This window comes from Akebia trifoliata, chromosome 11 (genome assembly GCF_017979445.1).
Source record: "Akebia trifoliata isolate Shusen 1 chromosome 11, ASM1797944v1, whole genome shotgun sequence".
NCBI classification, from domain to species: Eukaryota; Viridiplantae; Streptophyta; class Magnoliopsida; order Ranunculales; family Lardizabalaceae; genus Akebia; species Akebia trifoliata.
Window position 1 is genome coordinate 37241557 of NC_141385.1, and position 13776 is coordinate 37255332.

The following is a 13776-nucleotide window of genomic DNA, read 5'->3' on the forward strand; positions in this document are numbered from 1 at the left end:
ATCTAGGATTTGTGAAATCGCTTCCCAAATTTGTCTCAACTCTACAGATCTTAATCAGATCTAGGGTTTGCTTGCGTACACACACACTTTGTCTCTCTCCATAGCTTCCCAGACCTAGGGTTCGCACACTCTCTTCCTCCACAGATTCCTAGATCTAGGGTTCGCAGAGATCACAAGTAGAAAATGAAAAAAACTAAAAAATTAGGGTTCATGTTCTTCGATTGGAACTCAAGATTAATCGCATCTCTCGCTGCTCTTCGATTCAATCAAAGAAGAACAAAACGACTCTTCCGATTTCTCTTTTCAGGTAAGATTTTACTCTCTTTGTCTTTCGTTCCATCTTTCGAGATTTGAGATTTTGAGATTCTTTGATCACATGAGGTTCCTTTACTAGTGGATCGAATTACTTTAGGGTTGTTGTATGATCTGAGTATTTTTTTGGTAATTAGGGTTCGATTGGTTTTCTTATGGTTTGTTGAGATTTGGTAATTAGGAAAATTGAAACTTTGACCAGACACCCAATTCAAGGCTGTTTTTTTTTTCAAAAAATTGTTTCGATCTATCTTGATCTAAAATTGTTTTGTTTTTGTTTTTTTTTTCCTATTTTGGGAGTTATAGATTATAAAGAAAAATGTTGGCAAGAAATAGCCTTTTTTACCTGATTTATTATGCTCTTAGAGTACGTGTGGCACTCAAGCTAATCCCCTTATATAGCCTCACCCAAGAGTCCAAGGAGTTCCTTTGATTTCACTAACACACTCACATACTCAACAAAATGCTCACACACTTAGAAAGGGGGATCCACATATTGGGACACTGGCAACAATGATTGTGGTAAGCTATGCTTCCTGTTGTACTTTTGCTTTACCCTCCAATTCCATCACTTTATGTTTCTTGCAAACCATCATTACTTAGTTTTTAGTTTTAATTTGCTTCTAGTTTAATTTATTTTCCTACTCATTTAGTTGTTGTATTTTGTGGTTCACATTCATCACAAAAACAAAGTAACAAAAAAATTAAGAAAAAAAATGTGAGAGTAGAGTGCATCTGCTTCTCTCTCTTGGTTGGCAACATCAACCCAGTAAGTTAGGGTGTATCTGCTACATATTAGTCTTTTTCTTAACTTGTTAGTCTTGGTTCCATATAGTTTTCCTTAATGCTTTTGGTTTGGTCTTTTTCTTCCCTTATAAATAATTGTGATTACTAAAAGTTAGCAAGTGGTATTATAAAATTGTGTGAAGGGAATGCCTCTTAAGATTGAAAGATCTTTTTTGGTTTATATATTTTGGTATTGTTCTTCATGTATCCTTATGTATGATCCTATGCAGTCACATCTATTGTTTTGAAGGACTAGATACTAATGATTCAGATTCAAACCACTGTATTTTCTGTTTAATTGATGCATATAATGGATTATATCCATCTCTACTTGGATGATATTGGGTTCCTAAGATTGATTTTATTGATGAAAATGTAACATACAACATTACTCTTGACTTATTTTCTTCATTTTTTGGAGTTTCCATACAGGGGACCCTTAGTGAATTCCTATCCTAGCTAGAGTTATAAATCATTGCTTATGGTGTTAATTATTTTCATGTTCTTAACTATTTCCTGCTTGTTTTGCCCACATTCTATATTGTGAGTTCTATGATGAATTCCATATGTAAAAAAACTTTGATTATTATTATTTTGTTTTCCATATGACTTCCATACTTAATATACTCTTATCATCCACATTTATATATGATTTAATTGAACAATCGCCTTCTTTTTTCGACTCTATGGATACAACCAAATCTGTTATTTTTAGTTTGGTTAACTTATTGGAGTCAAAAGTACTTTAAAGTAGGACTCGACTAATACTAAGTACATAGAATGCATCTTCAGCACTGAAAGATAGAGCTGGTCCACTCCATTGATTATGGATCATATCTAATGTATCGTCCACATTTAATTGATTGTTTTTTCTCCATAATTTTCTGGTTTGTTCCTTTACAATTATTTTGTGATTTCAATCATATTTTGGATTTCTATATGGTAGTTCTTTTCGAATTTTGAACTATTGAATGCTTGCACACTATGAGAGCTATACATGTAAGGTGTGTTCTGTTTGAAGTAACCAGCTTTGAGAGAGCTTCCCAAGTTCTTTTTGGATTTTTTGCGGACATTTTCTATAATTTCGCCAAGCTTAACCCATTTGTAGGTACTGATATCCATTTGCATTATTTCCTTTTTATTAACTGACATTATTGGATCTTGTATTAATTTGCAAATGTATGTTTTTGTGTATGTGTAGGACTGTTGGAGCTGAAATTTCTGTTGTTAACTATTAATAGTGCAAGGCTTTTGGAGAGGTAACTATAACTTGTGTTATATTTTACTTTATAACTTGTCCCTCCAATTGATTTTACAAGAATCCTTTACAGGTTGGCTTACTTTTGGGGTTTCAACGGAAAATCCAATTGGTTCTCCAAAATCTAGTAATGAGAATGTATTTGAGTGAAAGTTTTGGACCATGAGAAAAATGTCATTTTGGGTTGCAATCGATCCAAGTGGATGTCCAACATGTACGAGGTTCTAGTTGATGCCATATGGCACAGGTAAACTTAAGAAATCACCTATGCAGTAAGTGTGTAATATGTGACCTCATCTTTATAACTAAAATTTCATTTTTTGAATTTACAACTTAGAGCTGCCATGAAGAATATAAAATCTGCAGTTATTACACCTGGTTTTTCATAGTGGCACCATACATGTTCTATCTCTTAGTTTGTTAAAGGCCAATACATGTTGTCCTTTCAAGATGCTGCCTCAAGATTTAATGGTCTGGATTTATTCATAGGTGAACCTTTTGGGTGAAGTACTGTTATGTGCAATACTGCAGCCTACCTCTTGTAAGGGCCAAGTTGAAAATCCTGCAGAAAAACTAATATTTTGTTCTTGAAATCGAAAAAACCTCTTATTAAATTGTGATTATTTTTTTTCCGTCATATATTTAATTGTGATTTCTACGAAGGCCATGATCAATCTCAAATGATGCACTAGTAAGATGATATTATTTTGATAAGGAGGATGGTGACTATTTTTAACAATTAAGATGGAGAATGAGAAGCAAATGAGGTTGATATTGAATTTGATTGGTTGATGAATCCCAACTTTAATTCATACTTGTAATTTTTTTTTTTTTTTTTTAATATTTCGAGCAATATTTACCTTGAATGTGTGTGGACTCCTTGTTATTTATGTAAATGTATGGAGGATATCAATATGGGATTTCATAATTTTTAATTGAATATTAATATGGGATTTAATTATATAAATTGCAAACATTAGAATAAATGTCTCACTTGCAGTTCTGTATGATGAATTGAAAAAGAAGTCGATGGAAGCACAATCAATAAAAGCTATAAAAGACTGCCACTTAAAAGGAGATCAACCTGTTCTAATTGTTGGTCTCCAATACTCACTTCTCTTCAAAGGTTGGTTCTTAGATGACGATTGTGAGAAGGAAGGCAGGTATAATTTTTTTCCTATGTTAGATTTTGGCTTATTTTTATTCATTTTTTTGTTCTATTAAAGATTTGGGGATCCTAGATGTGATGCTACAATCGGAATCAAGGGAAGAAGCTTGCATGCTAACTCATTAAAGTAGCTCGACTTCTATGTCAAAAGTGGTAAGTTTTACTATTTTTAATTTATAACTGCATCACATAAACTTCTTAGATTTTAGTTTCTTATACATTTTTTGGTCTATTTCTCAATTTGAATTGTTGGTAGATGTTGGTAATGGTCAAACAAGGAGTTTATTGAGACTTAACAATGTATGATGGTTCATTGAACAAGAATAATCCCATCCCATTGTTATATATATTCTTATATTTAATGAGCTTTACGTGATTGGGGTTGATTTCCTGTTTGAATGCTCTTGAATACAGATACGGTTATTCCGAGTATGGGCAGTCTTCTGGAAAGGTATGGCATCTTCAACCAAGATTTATTGATTAAAGGAATTTGGATTGGTACTTAGATTTGCATCAAATTTCTAGAATTTGGATTGGTAGTTAGATTTGCATAATTGGTCGAGTCGACACGTTGAACTTGGGGAGGATGTTTAAGTTTGATTTGTTGAGTTTACGGACTTGATTCTGGTGATGATAGAGAAGCTACTTCTCTCAAGTTCTAGTTGATTCTGAATATAATTACTTAGATTTTATGTTTAGTTGACGAAAGCCTATGTTTGTTCTTTATTTTTGCAAGATTTTGATTCTGAATCTTACTGTTTTGGCTCCAAAGGAAGTTTCTTTATTTATTATAAATGTGGAATATTTTAATTTCAATTTATGTCTTTTTCGATAACTTCACTTCACATAACTTCGATTTGATATTTTTTTAAACTTTTTTGGGTATTCAAGATTTTGTAGCCTCAGTTTCTCATCTTTTCAAAATGGCATGGTTATGGTTCAATTGCTTCAGGGTGATCCAGAATCTCAAGATCCTGTTATGTATGTAATGACGTCATCTACATGTTCTACGTCACGTAGTTGATGTAAATTTGCTCCATAATCCTAGTTTATGCTTCTGTTACATGGTTTTAAAATTTGGTTTCGCGTCTCGTCTCGTCCATGCCTGATACTGAGTTGTCTCGGACGAGTTTTCCAATACATTTGAGATGTCACGTCCAAAATTTTCAAAAATGAACGTGAGGTATTTAATCTCGTTCTAAAAATTGACTTGTGCTTCCGTCTTGTTCATGCCTGATGCCAAGACAACTCGGGTGATACGTCTCGGTCTCGGACAGGTTTTCAAACCATGTTCTGTTATTGTTTTTGTAGAAAATATCTATCTATCTATATATATATATATCAACTATAGTGAAAAAATAGAAATTGAATTATTAATTGGTACATACCTGATACATTCATTGTTTTAGAGTCAATATTTTGTATCAATCTTGGCCAATACTGAACGTATTTTAAACCATGGCTGCAATGCAGTTTCTAGTGAAGGGGTACGTTACAAGAAGAATGAAGTAGGTTTATTTTATACATGGTTTACTCATTATTTTTTTCACCAATACATGATATCAATAAAAACTTCTTTCATGTTCGATCAGGTATTCTTGGATGTGGTGGAAAGATTCAATATACTTGTCAATGGCAATGAACAAATAATCCGGTCAGATTTTGTCGAGGCATTGAAGATGAGAACATATTTGAGGTGCACTTTTCATCCACCTAGTAGTATTTCATTTGGACTTATTCATGGCACCTATGGTTCATCTTGTAGAGTTGTAGTTATTCTCTTATAGTTTTTAGGAATCATGGTTGATGTGCCAAGCGAACCAAAAAAATGGTATTGAGCATCAATTGATCGGCACAAGTGCAAAGGTTTCAGATCTAAAGATAACTCTGTGGACATCATTATCTTCATTGTTAAATTTTTTTTTTTATATTTAAATTTATAATTGGAGTACAGAATTCATTGTTTGTTTTTGATGTTGAATGTGAACTAATAAATTGAATTTGATCTGCATTTGTTTCAGGCTCAAGAAAATGTCTTTGATTTGCAAGTATTCTTGTTTTGATGACTTGTGTGATTTTATTTCTTTTTTTTTCGTTGAAGGAGGTCCTTTGTGTTTATAGAAGCTAAGGACCCTAGACTCCTAATAATTTTATTATCTGATTTATTTTTTCACGAATTTGATACAGCTCCATCGGTCTCTGATGGAATTTTTCCTTTGTAGTTGATCTTTCACTTCTTTAGCATAAGAAAGGTTGAGGTTATGCTATGGATCTGTTGTGATAAAGAACTTGATTATATTTAGGATCCACCAATTTGATCTACACATTAAGACTTGATCAAGATTAGAGATTTCCAGTCTCTTTATTCGATTAATTTTTCTCAGAGGGAATTATTATTTTTAAATATTCTGCATTTTTTTATGGCTCAAGAGAATTTCTGTATATAAATTATACTTTCCCTGAAGTGGTTTTACTTAGATCTGATTACTAGAGTTGCATATAGAAATTTGAATCTTAGATCTAGCAATTTTAAAACTTGACTCATCTGGACCATAATGCTGACATTACCATAATGCTGAATTATGATATTATGATTCTCTGTAGGCATCTCCAATACAGCTTGGTGGACGGCAAGTACACATTGAGGAGAGGAGGGCAAATGGCACCAGCACATATCGTGGGGGAAGTATGTGCCTTTTATCCCAAGTTCTCTCCTATTTGCAGCCTTTTTTCAGTGTACACATCTCTCTTTTTGTCTTTCTCTTTCCCACTAACTTAAATGTGTGACCGCTTTGTATAACTTCTAATCTCAATGTTATATTGTGTTGTTTTCTGCTGGAATGATTCATCAGAAATAACAGAGATCGCTATTAATGAAATATTACCAAAGATTAATGGCAGAGTAAGACACATAAAATTCTTTACCTAGCCCCAGCCTCATAGCTATTTTATTATCAGCTGAATGATTTTGCTGTTATGAACCACTCTGTCAAGGTTGTGTGTATATCTATTCATTTATACCTTTAGTAATGAATGTTAGGCGTAAGAGTCAAAGTTAACATCCGAGTATCTCACATTGATCGGAATCACTATAAATCAAATGGATGTAGTGAAAAACTAGAATTGGGGTGCTATTAAGATGTCAAGTTTGTCTTAGATATGACATGTATACTTAACTTCCATGTATGCTATTTGATTTCTTTGATGTATTTGGCTTGTACTTCTTGTACTAGATGCTCTCAGTCATTTAGGCTGGTGTCCACACGCAATATTACACCAAGTGTATTTGCTCTATTATGTTGTCCAAGGTTGGTGAACCTTTCACCGACAGTTTATACATGCCGTTGCTTGTGTAGTTGCATCAAGTTATGGAGCTTGGTGTATAGATCAAGTTATGGGCTTCTTTGTTAGATATAGTTTTATAGATAAACAAATAGATGCAAATTTGTGCTTCTTTATTCATATTCAGTGTTTGGATTCTGGTGTGATAATAGACCACTACAACTTCATTTTACTAGCTTATTTAGTTCATCAGTATATGACCTACCCTAAGATTTCAGGAACTTCAACCTACCATAAGCCTATATGGTCAAACCAGCAATTACCAAGGCCAGAGATGGAGCAATCATAGTGCCATTCCTTGCACAATGTAGGCTAATTTGGAGTTAAGGCAGGACATAGGAAGGTGGTTTACATAGTCTAGTACAGATGCACACACACTATATATATGGGACCATCTAATGCTCCTAGTTTTTATATGATTTCTTCCTGTTTTACTTCATCACTCTATATAAGATCTCATCCTCCATCTCAATTTCTTCATCCAAATTCGAAACAAAGAAGAAATCTATTTCTTATTTTTCTAATCAAATATTAATCAAAACAAGCAGACAGAAGAAGAAAGATGAGTTCAACCAGCAGAGCTTGGATTGTTGCAGCAAGTGTTGGAGTCGTGGAAGCATTAAAGGATCAAGGAGGGTTGCATTGAGCCATCTTGTATCCAGCCATCCTGTGTAGCCCCCAACATGCTTCTCGTCCCGTCTCTTCTCCAGCAAATCCAAGAAAGATCGAAAACCCAAAAATGAGATTGGAAACCAAGTCAGTCCATTGCCTGAGCTCATTGCGGAGCCAACTGGGGCTCGGTCAATGTCATTTGTTGGGACCCATGAATACTTGGATCCCGAGATAATCAAAGGTGATGGCCAAGGGAGTGCTGTGGATTGGTGGACTTTCGGCATCTTTCTATATGAACTTTTGTTTGGTAAAACTCCTTTCAAGGGATCAGGGAATCGGGCAATGTTCAATGTTGTGGGGCAGCCATTATGGAAGCTAGTGGCTGTATGTTGTGGTAGCACCCGCTAGGACGTTATATACAAAAGGTTGTGGTTGTTAATTGTTTGATTTTACTTTCTAAAAATAAATAATTTATGGTAGGTGGCTGAAAATAGGTAGATTTATGAAAATTGAATATGAGGGGTATTTGGGTCTTTTCATGTTATTAGTTGGGGTGTAGGTCATTAATGTCAAAACATAGGGGTATCTCCAACATTTAGCAACATATGAGGGGGTCAGGTATAAAATAATTTTTGCTTATGAATTGTTCCCTCACCTTTTTTTTTTTTTTTCAATTGGGTTGGTAACGTAAGGCTTTTTTTTTTTTTCTTTTTTCCTTTGTTGGGGTTGTGAGGGGTGCATTCTTCCAGTTTGTCATATTAGACCAAGTACTACTTTACTATCACTCTCTTCTTCTTGTCTAATTGCAGCTTATAGTTCCACAAATCAAGGCTGAGATGGAGAAAACTTTGCAGTGGCTTGTTCCAATGGCCACAAACACCACAAAGTAACACAACCAACCTTCACCAACTGTTTATTTTTCATACTCTCTTGTTATGTTATGGCATCCTCTTTATTTTCTCTTTTGGTTGCATTTTGTACTTTTTCGGGTGGTCACCTCGGTCCCCTTTTTCTTAGGTGTGCAACTTGGTTCGGTTTGGTTAGTGGCTTTTGGCCTACACTGACAGTGTTTCTACAAAGGATACCCGTTCTTGGCTGGGTCTTCCAACACCCGTTTGTGACATCGGTAAGGATACTTTGGACTCAAATTAATTTCAAGACAAAAGAAAATGATGAAAATTTAACAGACCTGGATCTGATCGGATCTGTCATTTCTATGTTTGGACCCAAATCCAATATGATATGTTTTGCTCTGGATCCAATCCGAAAAACGTATATTTTTGGATCAATCCTAATCCAACCTGATTTGATTTAATAAAAATATATATAAAATGTGATGCAAATCATTTGAATAAATAAAATATTAAATATTAAATATTGGATCGGATCAAACAATGGTTGATCCAAAACCGATCCAATATATTATTGGATCGGATCTTTTTAGAACCCAAATCATTGATCCAGACCTGTAGATATCATATTGGAACAGATTAGACTTTTTATCTAATCCAATACATTGGCAGCCCTTAGTCCACAGCAGTGTCCATCAAATTTATAATGAAGCCTATACCCTCTCTAAATTGGGATTTGCTTGTTTCTCTTTATGCAGTTCTTAGATAGGTACAGAAGCAAGAGGGTTCCTGTGTGAGGATCCTGAATCAATAGTGATGCCAAAAATTACAATGGACATTTATAGACATGATCTTCATCTGTATAAGTCAGTATTTCTTTCATTCTTTTTCGTGTGCGATTCAACGTGTTTCGAATCCGAAAATGTTTTATCTTGATATTTGTCCTTTGTTAGCCTTTGCTCGAAGGATATGGTAGCATAGAGGCGCTTTTTTTGGGTTGCACTTCTTTCACTTCAGTATTTTGGTTATAATTGTGATTGGTAAAATATTTGCAGCCATTGGACTAATCCTGAAACTGTTAATGACCCGGTCCTACTCAAACAAATGGAAGCTCGTTAATTCTATTGGACTGCTTCGAGAGCGGAAGTTAAGATTCAAATTGGCTAATTGGCTAGTTCTATTTTACCTTACAAGTTAAAAAGATTAATGCTAGGGGTTTATTTTGATATATATGATTTATTACTTCAGGTTATGGAGTATCTACTAAACTGTCAACAACAAGGGGGTAGCAGCTCTCCTGGTGAATTCTTTTCTTTTTTATCAGAATTTCAAAAAGCATCTAGGTATTTCTTATTCTTCTTTAAGAGTATAGCGTTTGATATTAATCCATTCCTTTTATTGTTGAAGGGGGTACACCTAGATGATTTGTTCTTGTTTCATTCATACAATTTCTAGTTTTAGTCCACAAGAGATATTGAATTATTGTTTTGGTTGGAGGATTTATCTAGCATTAATATAAAGAAAGCTAACAATATGCTTATAAAAGATGTTGAAGACAATAGGGGAACACATTGGAAGCAATGTGGAAGGCAATAAGGAAATGGTGTGGTATAGATTGATGAAACTTTCAAATACAAGTGTTGTTGGAAGAAGAAATAATCGGCAAATACTAGAAAATCAAGGAATGGGCATGATACAATGGATGCACTGCTCTCGTTTCTAGGATGCATGCGCTCTCATTTCTTGCATATATTGATGGAATATGCGAATGGATGTCTATGTTTTTTTTCTTTCTTAAATGAATGTTGTATTTGTTTGGGTAAATTTGAAATCCGATCCGATGAAGTCTGTATTTTTCAAAAGTACCCAACTCAATCACTTGGATGTGTGTTTATGTGCGGATCAGTATTCATCACAGTTTCTATGGACCACATCTACCCATTGGTTTTCTCACTTTTCTGTATGCCTCTATGTTGGACTTAAGAAATTTTATTTTGCATGACGTTCTCCATGATATGAGTACCTGCATTTTTGTGTTGGAGTTAATTCTTTCTTGAACTTTTTATATAGAAACTTCGCTAAAAGGCAAATGGCGCAGTTCCGTAATGAGTTATTTATCATTGGCTTGATGCTTCATAAGGGTAAGTCAACCTTTGTATTCCTTTGTTTGTTAGTCGAGTCTTTGAACGGATTCTCTTACTTTTAAGTACCATGAACACATTGATTCTTAAACAATGGAAAAAAAAGTCATAACATGCTCTATTAAGGAGGGTGGTAGAAGGGGTGGGAAGGTGGTTTCTTTCTCATGAAGGGTTCACATGGAAAATTCAGTCTATCTTATTTGATAGATGATCTGCCCAAATTGGCTATGTTGAATGTGCGCCTTCTTGAACTTACCCACACACCATTGTATTGCTCTAGTCCCCCAACAAATTTTTTTTTTCTTTTCTCATCTAGAGCCATATCTTCTGTTAAAGTTCATTTCAATTATTTTTGTAGTCTCTTTCCACACCTTTGTTGGTCTTCCTCACACCAAAATACTCACTAATGCCATCATTTATTTTCATTATACTTGTCCAAACCATCTCGATCTTCTTTCCTTGATCCTTTTCATGAAGCAGCGATAAGTCTCTTAAAATGCCTCCAATCACCTAAAATGTAAGAACATATCTTTGTAAAGTTAGATCTGAAACAAATTCTAATATTAGAGTTGTTCTGTTGTGGGGTCTTTTCTATTTTTCTTATTCCAATAAATTTGGTATAGTTCTAGTTTCTTTTATGTAGTTTCTTATATTTATGGATTGAATGAAGTAAATTTCAAATAGAATCTGTGGCCAATACATTTTTTGCAGGATAAGGTGCTCGACTTCATTTATGATACATACCATGACCAAACAGGAAACTTGGTGGTGCCAGAATCACTTAAAATGAAAAAAGATTTATCGAGTCAAAGGGAAATATCTGAACTGAAGGTTTATCGTACAAAAAATAGGTAAAATCTGACATCACTAATACCATGTAGTTCCATTATTTAAGACGAAGGGCTCAATAAGTTCTTGGCATTTGCAGACATTTTATCAGACGTGAAGATTGTTCGGAACTTTAGGATTGGATAAGAACCCGAAGGCAATATAGTGGTGTTCATTAACTTCAGTCGGTCTTGACTTTGACCCCATGTAATGAAAAGAGACGAATCGAAAACATTTGCTGAACCAACTTCAAACACCTTAAAGATGTGTACTTCAGGTTATCGTTCAGCAGGTTTCAACTATTGAAATGTAAACAAAATAGTTCAAGTCTGAATTTTTGCGGACTCGTGACAAGTGGTTATAATTACTCCATGTCCATTAATTTTTGTAACGTAAAAAATAAAATTAGTAGCTCGTCAAGGATGTCTGGTGAGAATTTGTATCACAGTTTGGTAATAGTAACACAATGAATAATAGTAGAATGGGCATTTGGGTCTTTTCATATTGGTTGTTGGGGGTCAAGGTCATCAATTTCAAAACATAGGGGTATCTTCAATATTAAGCAATACATGAGGGGGCTGGTGTAAAATTAAAATTATTTTTTCAAAAGTTTTTATAGCAACGGCCAAAACCGTAGTTAAAGAATAAGTTTTTTTTTTTTTAAATAACCTATAGCGTCGGTCAATAGCGGCTGTCGCTATAAGTCTTGTGTGGGGCTATTAGCGACGACTACCGACGGCCTCCTTGACTGTCGCTAGGGTCTATTGCGATGGGGTTTTCCACTATAGCGACGGTCGCCCTATTTTACTGTAGTGATACATGAATAGTGTTTTTGAGATCTGTGATTGATTTCGGTCTTATTGGAATTATTGTTGAAAAGTTATGTTAAAGATTTGAATATTTAAAATCTTACTTGTGGTATCAAAGTCTTAGGTTTCTTGAATCTCCATATCTTGATTATAGACTATTCATGCATGATGGTTGCCATAACTTAAAATTCTCTTTCCAATTTTTCTCTTTGATTGTATTATATATATAACGATGATTGTGTTTTTAATTGACTTTCAATTTTAATATTAATCTAAGATTTTCATTTTTGAGTTCATAACATTGATCTTAAATTTTTTCCTTTTTTTTTTTTTTCGTTCATAATGTTGATTACAGATTTTCGAATTTGAATTCATAATTTTAATATCAGATTTTTCGGTTTTGGATTCATTATATTGATTAAAGATTTTCAATTTTGAATTCATAATATTGATATTATATTTTTGGTTTTTGGATTCATAATATTGATTAAAGATTTTCGATTTTGAGTTCATAACATTGATCTTAGGATCCATTATATTGATTTCAGATTTTCGGTTTTTGGTTCATAATATTGATCTTAGATTTTCGGTTTATGGATTCATAATATCGCTTAAAGATTTTCAATTTTGAGTTCATAACATTGATCTTAGATTTCGATTTTGGGTTCATACTTAGATTTTGAATTCAAAATATTGATATCAAATTTTTTGGTTTTAGGTTCATAATATTGATCTCAAATTTTCGATTTTTGGGTTCATAATATTTGATTAAAGATTTTTTATTTTGAATTCATAATATTGATTTTTGACTTTTGATTTTTGAGTTCATACTATTAATTAAAGTTTTTCAATCTTAAATTCATAATATTGATCTTAGATTTTTTTTCGGTTTTTGGGTTCATAACATTGATCTCAGATTTTTGATTTTTGGATTCATAATATTGAGTTCATACACCCATGTTTTCATTTAACAATCTTCATATGTACCCAATTGGTGATGAAATATATTGGGTTCGATGTAAGGGTAGGCAAATATAGGAAAGTTGATTTTGGATAGATCATTCTCAATATAGTGAAACTCTCTTATCTTCATTTGTAGATAGACTTAGGCAAATGATATAAATCTTTTGTTTTCTCAAGTAATTTCCAACACATATACCACAAAATCTAAGAATTTGTACTCTCAAAATGCATTTGACATTCCCTTAAGAAAAATACCTCAAAATTAATTTAGGAGCATCGATGGATGTTCCAAAATAGAAGGTACTCCCAATGAAGGATGTCTCAAGATGATCAATCCATCAATTGAAACTCAATATGGGTCATAAACATGCCATCTTCCCATGAGAACAACACCATATGAACTTAAATGACTAATTAATGCTATACATAAACCTCACGACCAATGTATCCAAAGTGCTAATTAAAATATCCGATAGATTGCATATTACATATTTAGAATATTTGGAGTATAGTTGACTTATCCTTTGGAATCTTCTAAGTTAGGAAAGCCAGTCATTTAGAATATTTTAGTTTCCTTATTCTTTGGTTTTCTCAATTGTATATACATGTATATATATTTGTGCATTTTACATTGATAATATATTAGAAATACTTTTCCATTCAACTCTGTTATGGTATCAGAGCCATTGGCTCACGCCTACACCAA